Source organism: the organism of the source record quoted next, unplaced genomic scaffold (assembly GCF_019419815.1).
Source record: "Pyrus x bretschneideri cultivar Hongxiangsu unplaced genomic scaffold, Pyrus_bretschneideri_v1 Contig10, whole genome shotgun sequence".
Lineage (NCBI taxonomy): Eukaryota > Viridiplantae > Streptophyta > Magnoliopsida > Rosales > Rosaceae > Pyrus > Pyrus x bretschneideri.
This window is the reverse complement of record NW_025999391.1, coordinates 9,377,871-9,386,016: the sequence shown is the minus strand read 5'-3', so window position 1 is coordinate 9,386,016 and position 8,146 is coordinate 9,377,871. Positions and strand designations below refer to the sequence as shown.

General features: G+C 32.9%; 1 pseudogene; it reads left to right on the top strand.

The window, feature by feature from the left end:
• The first annotated feature begins 2,640 nt into the window (after positions 1 to 2,640).
• LOC103962545 lies at positions 2,641 to 3,663 on the top strand (annotated as a pseudogene).
• Positions 3,664 to 8,146: the final 4,483 nt, after the last annotated feature.

Here is an 8,146-nt window from a genome sequence, read left to right as displayed (position 1 = left end):
GCAAGAAGCAGATTTTGACATTGGTGATTTGGATGATCCCATTTCATATTCTCAGGCCATTGAAAGTTCACAGTCAACTCTATGGCAGAATGCTATGAAAGAGGAACTAGATTCAATGTATAAAAATAATGTGTGGACACTTGTGGAATCTAGCCCTCAAATCAAGCCTATAGGTTGTAAGTGGGTGTACAAGACCAAAAGAGATGCTCTTGGTAAAATTGAGAGACACAAAGCAAGATTAGTTGCAAAAGGCTTCACTCAACGAGAAGGTATTGATTACAACGATACTTTTTCCCCAGTTTCTTCTAAAGATTCAATGCGAGTTGTCATGGCATTGGTTGCATATTTTGACTTAGAGCTGCATCAAATGGATGTCAAGACAGCCTTTCTTAATGGCAACTTAGAGGAATGCATCTATATGAAACAACCACCTGGATTTGTTGAAAGGGGGAAGGAAAACATGGTTTGCCAGCTCAATAAGTCCATCTATGGGTTAAAACAGGCCTCTAGGCAATGGTATTTAAAGTTCGATCAGATTGTCTCTTCTCCGGGATTTGAAGAAAACAAATTGGACGATTGCATTTATCTGAAAATTTCTGGTTCTCAATTCATTTTTCTGGTACTTTACGTTGATGATATTCTTCTAGCAAGTTCCTGTCCACAGTTATTACAGAAAACTAAGAAGATGCTCAGTGAAAGTTTTGATATGAAGGATCTAGGAGAGGCACACTATGTATTAGGGATTGAGATTGTACGGAATAGACAGAAAAGATTACTTGGCTTATCACAAAGAGGGTACATTGATAGAGAATTACACAGGTTCAATATGGAGAATTGTAGTTGTGGACAAGTTACAGTTCATAAAGGGGATAAGTTCTCCAAGAGTCAATGTCCGAGGACTGACTTAGAGACAGAGAAAATGCAGGGTAAACCTTATGCTTCTCTGGTGGGGAGTCTCATTTATGCAACTATATGTACACGGCCTGACCTTGCTTTTATAACTGGAATGCTGGGAAGGTTTCAATCAAATCCAGGAGAAGCACATTGGATATCTGCCAAAAAGGTTCTAAGATATTTACAAAGAACCAAGAGTTTCATGTTGGTTTATGGAAAAGGCGAATCCTTGGAACTTGAAGGATACACAGACTCTGATTTGGCTGGTGATGTAGATGATAGAAAATCAACCGGTGGTTACATCTTCATGTTAAATGGTGGTGCAGTTTCTTGGAAGAGTGCTAAGCAAACTGTGATAGCAACATCCACTATGGAGGCTGAGTTCGTAGCTTGTTTTGAAGGAATGAAACAAGTTGTGTGGTTGAAGAATTTTCTGACTGATTTAAAAATTGTGAAATCAGTTCAGAAACCAATAAGGATGTTTTGTGATAATAACTCTGCTGTGTTCTTTGCAAAGAATAATAGAAGAACTTCTGCCTCAAGGTTAATGGATGTAAAATTCCTTAAAGTAAGAGAGGAAGTGAAGAATGGGACGATTGAAGTTCAGCACATCAGCACTGTTTTGATGGTTGCAGACCCTTTGACTAAAGCGCTGCCCATTGGCGAATTTCAGAAACATGTATCTCGGATGGGAATGTTGGAAACTTTAGATCAGTGGGAGTAATTGATCTGTTTCAGAAACATTGAAGGTTGCTGCTATGTGAGTAATTCAGTTTGGGACTGTGTTTACATTTTGTTTTGATCTAGCATACTGAGATATTTTGTTAGATTGTTTTATGTTTTAATAAGAGTCTTTGTTTCGAAACTTAAGGCTTCCGTTTTGGAGTGCTGAGGTTTTGATGATAGACTTGTTAGATTCATATGATGCTTTGCAAGAACAATTTGTTTGTTTTTAAAAGTTGTATGTTTCATGAATTTTATTCAGTTATTGAAATGTTGTTTTCATTGAAGATTGATATAGATTGTAATCTTTTGAAAAGTGGGAGCATATTCTGGATTGGTATGGTTAATTATGAGTCATAATTGCAGATTGGATACATGTGAGTCTTGAATCAATGATTGTTTTGGGTAGCAATATGAGATTTTGGCTTCTGTGTTTTGAAATGCAATGGGACATTGGTCATGATGATAAAATCTTGAATAAGGCTATGTGATCACTTCTTATAATTGGTAAAGGTTGTGCTCGTTCAATGTCTCATGTTCAAGTGGGAGAATGTAAGAATATGAACATGAGTATTTGGTGAACTAGCATCAGCTATTTGGTCCGATTAATATAAGAAGGCCTTATAGGAAGATGAATGTAAGTTCTTGTTGATAGAGGAATCTGTCATGGAGAAGAACTGATATAGACTAGGAAATATGAGTTGTTTCCTAAGTGGATTGTAATAGGAAATCCTCATTGGATTAGGAAAGGTATATGTATATATATATGCTGTAATCTCTGCTCTCGGGTACACGCGCTCAGTCAAGAACTAAGCCCTATTCTTAGTTAGAGCATTAAGAGTACTGCCAGAGAGGAGAAGGGAAGCAGCATACAGAATCTGGACATCTGCTGCAGTGGCATTCTCCAATGGAGGTTCATCAGGTTAGTATGAATACGATTGTTCATGTCTAAACAATTTTGTGTTTTCTTGGTTGTGTTTATTGTGGCTTTAATCTGGATCTTGGCTATGTCAATCTTACAGTGAAGTCATAGGGTGTGATGAAGAATGATGCTGAATTGGGCCTCAATTTTTTCTTGAAGTAAGTCTATTTTACCTAACTCGCGAATTTAGCCAATACAAAGTTATATGATAGCACCTAATTTTTCCGATTGGTCCTTTCCTTCATCTGTATTAGACTTTATACATGATGTGAAAAGAAGGTTTTGAACCAATTAGGGCTTCAATTTGCAGGATTTTTGAAATTGCACCATCAGCTCAGAAGCTGTTCTCTTTCTTGAAGGACTCTGATATTCCTCTTGAGAAGAACCCAAAGCTCAAGTCTCATGCCATGTCTGTCTTTGTTATGGTAATTATAATTTAAGAATAATTAAGCTAGCGTGGTGCTAATACACATGAAGTGAATTCAATCATTAATTTTTAATTTTGTGTGACAGACTTGTGAATCAGCCGTTCAACTGAGGAAAGCAGGCAAAGTTACATTGAGAGAGTCAACCTTGAAAAGATTGTGTCCACTTCAAATCTGGAGTGGTAGATGAACATTATGAGGTATATTATATATGCTTCACCATAGAATAAAAATAAATAATTTTTCCTTAAAAAATCATATATATAATAAAAATTGAATCAAATTATCATGCTGTAAGGGTTTTTTAGCTCAAGTGGTTAAGAATACTGTTATTTACACATGCATGCAAGGTCATTGTGTTGAACAATTTAATTTGATAGGTGGTCAAGTTCGCATTGTTGGAAACAATAAAGGAGGCAGTGCCAGAAATGTGGTCAGCAGAGAGGAAGAATGCATGGGAAGAAGCTTACGATCAGTTGGTTGCTGCTATAAAATCAGAAATGAAGCCCTCCCCTTAAAATCAGTGCCACAACTCAAGTTCTCTCTCATTTGTAATTTAATAAGACGGAAAGACTGTGTGCCTCTCTTTGTTTGGTTGCTTGTGTTTTTCTTTTGTTTGAGTAGCAATTCTAGTTTCTTTTTCCCCTTTTCCATAACATTTATGTATTATTTTGTAAGATTTATGAATTTTAAATTCGAACTTTAACCCGTTAGCCCAACCCAATATATTGTAGGACACAGAGCATGATTTGTAAGAGTCAATTTTTAACATTTTCCTTTTTTTTTTTAATTATAAAAATTATTATGTACACTTTAAAAAAATCTTTCATAATCTAACTTTGTAAAAATACAAGGAAAGCTTTGTCTGTAGATGAATGCAAGATGAACCTTTTGAAGTGCTAATAGAATAATATTAGGTAGATCATATTTTTGTAACACATTTGTGCTCTCTAATATGATAAGTGATGTATAGGTGTCATGTCAATTAATTATCTTATCTCATTGAATGTTGATTGTATATATGCATGACTTGACAATGTGATAGTACACCAATGTGGTATAAATATGTGGCCTCCTAACATTATTCGTGCTAATAACATATATATATATATATATATATATATAGTTTTTATGCTAGAGATAAAAAAAAAAAAAAAAAAGTACATGAGAAAATGAGGGATGTAGAATAATGGAGGGATGTGATGAGAGTAAGGAGGGAGAAATGAAAGATATTATATGAAAATAAAAATTTAAAAGTGAAAACAATTTAAAATTGCTTTCTTCTTTTAATTGATTTTTATTTTATTTTTGTGTCATTCTATACACATTCTGTCCACCATCCTTCATTGGTAGCTTTGAGAGGGAGCAAACAATGCAATGGAATAGGTCCCTAATGATGTAGGATAAGATACGGGTCACTTCCAACAAAAAAAGAAAAATAAAATAAAATATTTCAAAATTTGGAAAAAGAAGAATTAAAATTGGAAAATGTTAGATTCATTCAATATGGCAACATAAAAGACAGCAACAAATATTCTGGTGTTAGAATTTGGACCATGATGCGGTCATAGAAGTGGTGTTCAATTCTCCTACAAAAGTGGCTTGAGCCATCTTTTGCAGAAATTCCTCAACAGCAACAACTTACTAATAAATGGAGTTCTTTATTGTTTGTCTTTTGGCGTTCCAACAAAAAGTGTTTTAATGTTTGTAATTAAAATCGGACTTTTGATTTTCCGTCCGATTAATGTAATTTAATTTCGTTTTAATTTCCTAAGCCTTTTGAGTTCTCCAAGGGGGTTGTAAATGGCTTATTTGAGCCATAGTTGTCATCCATTGTAATCATCTTTCATCTTTCAATCAATTAATCAAATTATCAATTCGACAATAACACTTTGGGAATTTTCTCAACTTTTTGGTGGACTCCAAACTTTGTTCTACAAGGGATTACACTGGGAACCCTTTTTACTAGCTTCGTGCTGCATTAATTGGTATCAAAGCAGGGATTTGCCCTGTTCTAATGGCAAGCGATCGTGGGAGAAACAAACCTCTCTTCAATGTTGATTGTAGAGGGAGGCTATTTGAGGCGAACCAAAGATCTTCCATGGTGGTTGCAAAAAGTCTTTTGTTGATGGGGAATGCACTAGAGGATTTGCCTCAAGCTAGACTCGTTAACTTGATATTCAAAAGATTCCTCTTTTTGAGGCTGGCAAATGTATTGAAGATTTTCTTGATTGGGTTGGAGTTGTAGAGAAATTCTTCCAAGAAATTAGTATTCTAGATGAGAAGATAGTCAAAATAGCTCCTTTTCGTTTAAAGGGAAATATTGCTTTTTGGTTGGATAGTTTGCAAAAGACACGAAAGAAAGAAGGAAAGAATCATATCTGATCTTGGCGTATTTGGCGTAGGATGAAGAGAGTTATTGTTAAGGATGGTTCCCGTTTGAATATAATTTGTATTTTTTAAACGTTATTTTCAAAGAGAAAGTAGTGGAGGAAAATTTATTTGATGATCCCACATGCCAAGAAAAGATGGAAGAAGAAATTGAAGAAAAAGAAGTTGTTAATCGTATCAAGATCGATGACGACATGGTCATGCAAGTTGAAATTCCCCAAGAACACATCTATGAAAATCAAGGTCTTTTCAATCAGAAAATATTATGATTGACATGGTTGTAGGAGACAAAGTTAATGTGGAATTAAATTGCAAGATTGGGAAAAGAAGTATATTTGGAGTGCAAGAATATTCAACCAGGAAGGGGTTAGATTATGAAGTTGCATATTTTAATCTTTTGTATGGTATTAGTTCATTTGTGATTCCAACTAAATAACAAGAATATTGTGTTCTTTGGATTGAGGAGTTTATTTACTCATCAAGATTTATATCATCCCTAGTTCTTTTCAAGATGAACTCGAGGGCGAGTTCTTTTCAAGTGGATGAGTCTGATGTAAAACAAGATACATGTCACTTCCAACAAAGAAAGAAAAAGAAAATAAAATGGTTCAAATTTTGGAAAATGTTGGATTCATTCGATCTGGTGACATAAAAGGCAACAAAAAATATTCTGGTGTCAGAATTGGGACCGTGACGCTGTCATAGAAGTGGTGTTCAGTTCTCCTATAAAAGTGGCTTGAGCCATCTTTTGCAGAAATTCATCAACAACAGTAACTGAGTAATAAATGGAGATCTTTATTGTTTATCTTTTGGCGTTCCAACAGTGTTGTAATGTTCGTAATTAAAATTGGACTTTTAGCTTTCCGTCCGATTAATGTCATTTAATTTCTTAAGCCTTTTGAGTTGTCCAAGGGGGTTGTAAATGGTTTATTTAAGTCATAATTGTCATCCATTGTAATCATTTTTTATTTTTCAATCAATTAATCAAATTATCAATTAAACAACAACCCTTTGGATTTTTTCTCAACTTTCTGGCGGAATCCATACATCTTTTGTAAATAATGTTAATAATGGAATTTTTTAAAATTTTCAGCTTTTTTTTTCGTGCATGGCTAATTTTAGTTATAGAATTTTTTTTTTTTATGATTTCATTATATGATGGATTTATACATCTTTTGTAAATAATGTTAATAATAGTCTCATTTGGCATAGTACGAAAATATAAAGGTTTTATTTATTATTTTTGCACAGGCCACTGAAATCTGAGGCCTTGCCATCATTCCTACCCTTCTTCGTTTAACCTTCCTTTCTTGTGCACGATAGTCCTCTATCTATACCACATACATTGAAAACTAAAAACGAATTGTTATTAAACATACGCCAGAGTCAAAACTGTATTCCCCCACACGGCTAAATAATTGTATGAAATTTTGGGATTATTCTTTCTAGTTAAAAAAAAATTACTTCTCGATGAATCCTTGTTCTTTTATTGAAAGCCCTTTTAAAAATCGTTTAGATTTCAACAAATAGAAATGCGCAATCATGGAATAAACTTTTCTCTAGCTAGCCCAACAATTGCAACATTAGTATATTTGGACCGTATTATCCGACTGGATGTAACATCCTCTGGTTCCTACCTTTCATTTTTACAAAGGTCCGAGTTTGACTCAATTTGTGTAAAAAGGAATTTGTGTTTATATTTCTTATTTGCTGGTAACCCAGCCCAAACCTTTTATTGTGTAAATATAAATAATCTCTAATGGCTAAACTGTTACATGTATTTTTCTTGGCCTCTACTATATTGAAAATTTAAAGTGCATGTTTATCAAAAGTTTTATTTATGATATTAATACATTTGTAAAATCTCACCATAAGCCTTGAAATGAAGTTTTATGGAACAATTTATGGGGTTTCTGAAAATTAGTCCTCGAAAAAGATTGAAATTTCAAAAAATCTAGTATTAGATTACATATTGATTTTAATCATTTGAAGTGTACTTTTATTAAAATTCATATTCTATTTTTTTTTATTTAAAATGTACATTTTAGCTCTTCCAATTATAAATAAACCTAAATGAGAAAACATTAAAAGAAATTAGTGACACATAAGAAAATATGTAAATACATAAGTGTACAAAAATGATTGTACCAAAATATATTGCATTGACTTGTTTGTACTGAAATATTTGTACCTAAAATGGTTATACCTAAATATATCATAATGAATTAAAGTACCTAAATGTTTGGACCGAAATATAATATAATGAATTTGTGTAGCAATAGAAAACCAAAAAAATAAAATAAAATAAATGAATTTTGTGTACCTAAATGTTTTAACGAAATATATTTATAATGAGTTAGTGTACCTAAATATTCATACCGAAATATATTATAATTAATTAGTATAGAGTTAGAAAAAGAAAAATTATGAAATTACCAAAAATACAAATAAAAAATGACATGGAAATAAATGTGTCAGGCATTAAACTCAATTTTGAATCTTGTGCCAGGCGCTAATCTAAATTTCATCTTATTTTAGGATAAAATCTAGTTTTCTAAAAATTTATGGGAATTGTTATTGGCACTTAAAAAAACTCATTTGCACTCCAAATTTTTTTATAATTAGAAAGAAAAATACCTTATGAGGAGTGTATAATAAGATTTTTGAAGTGCTAATAACAGTTTCCAGATTTATTTATAATATTAATTCATGATAGAGAATAAATTTATTGGGCAAGGGGACCCCATTTTCTTTTTCTGCACAATGCTTTGAAATCTCAAGGCGGTCCCTG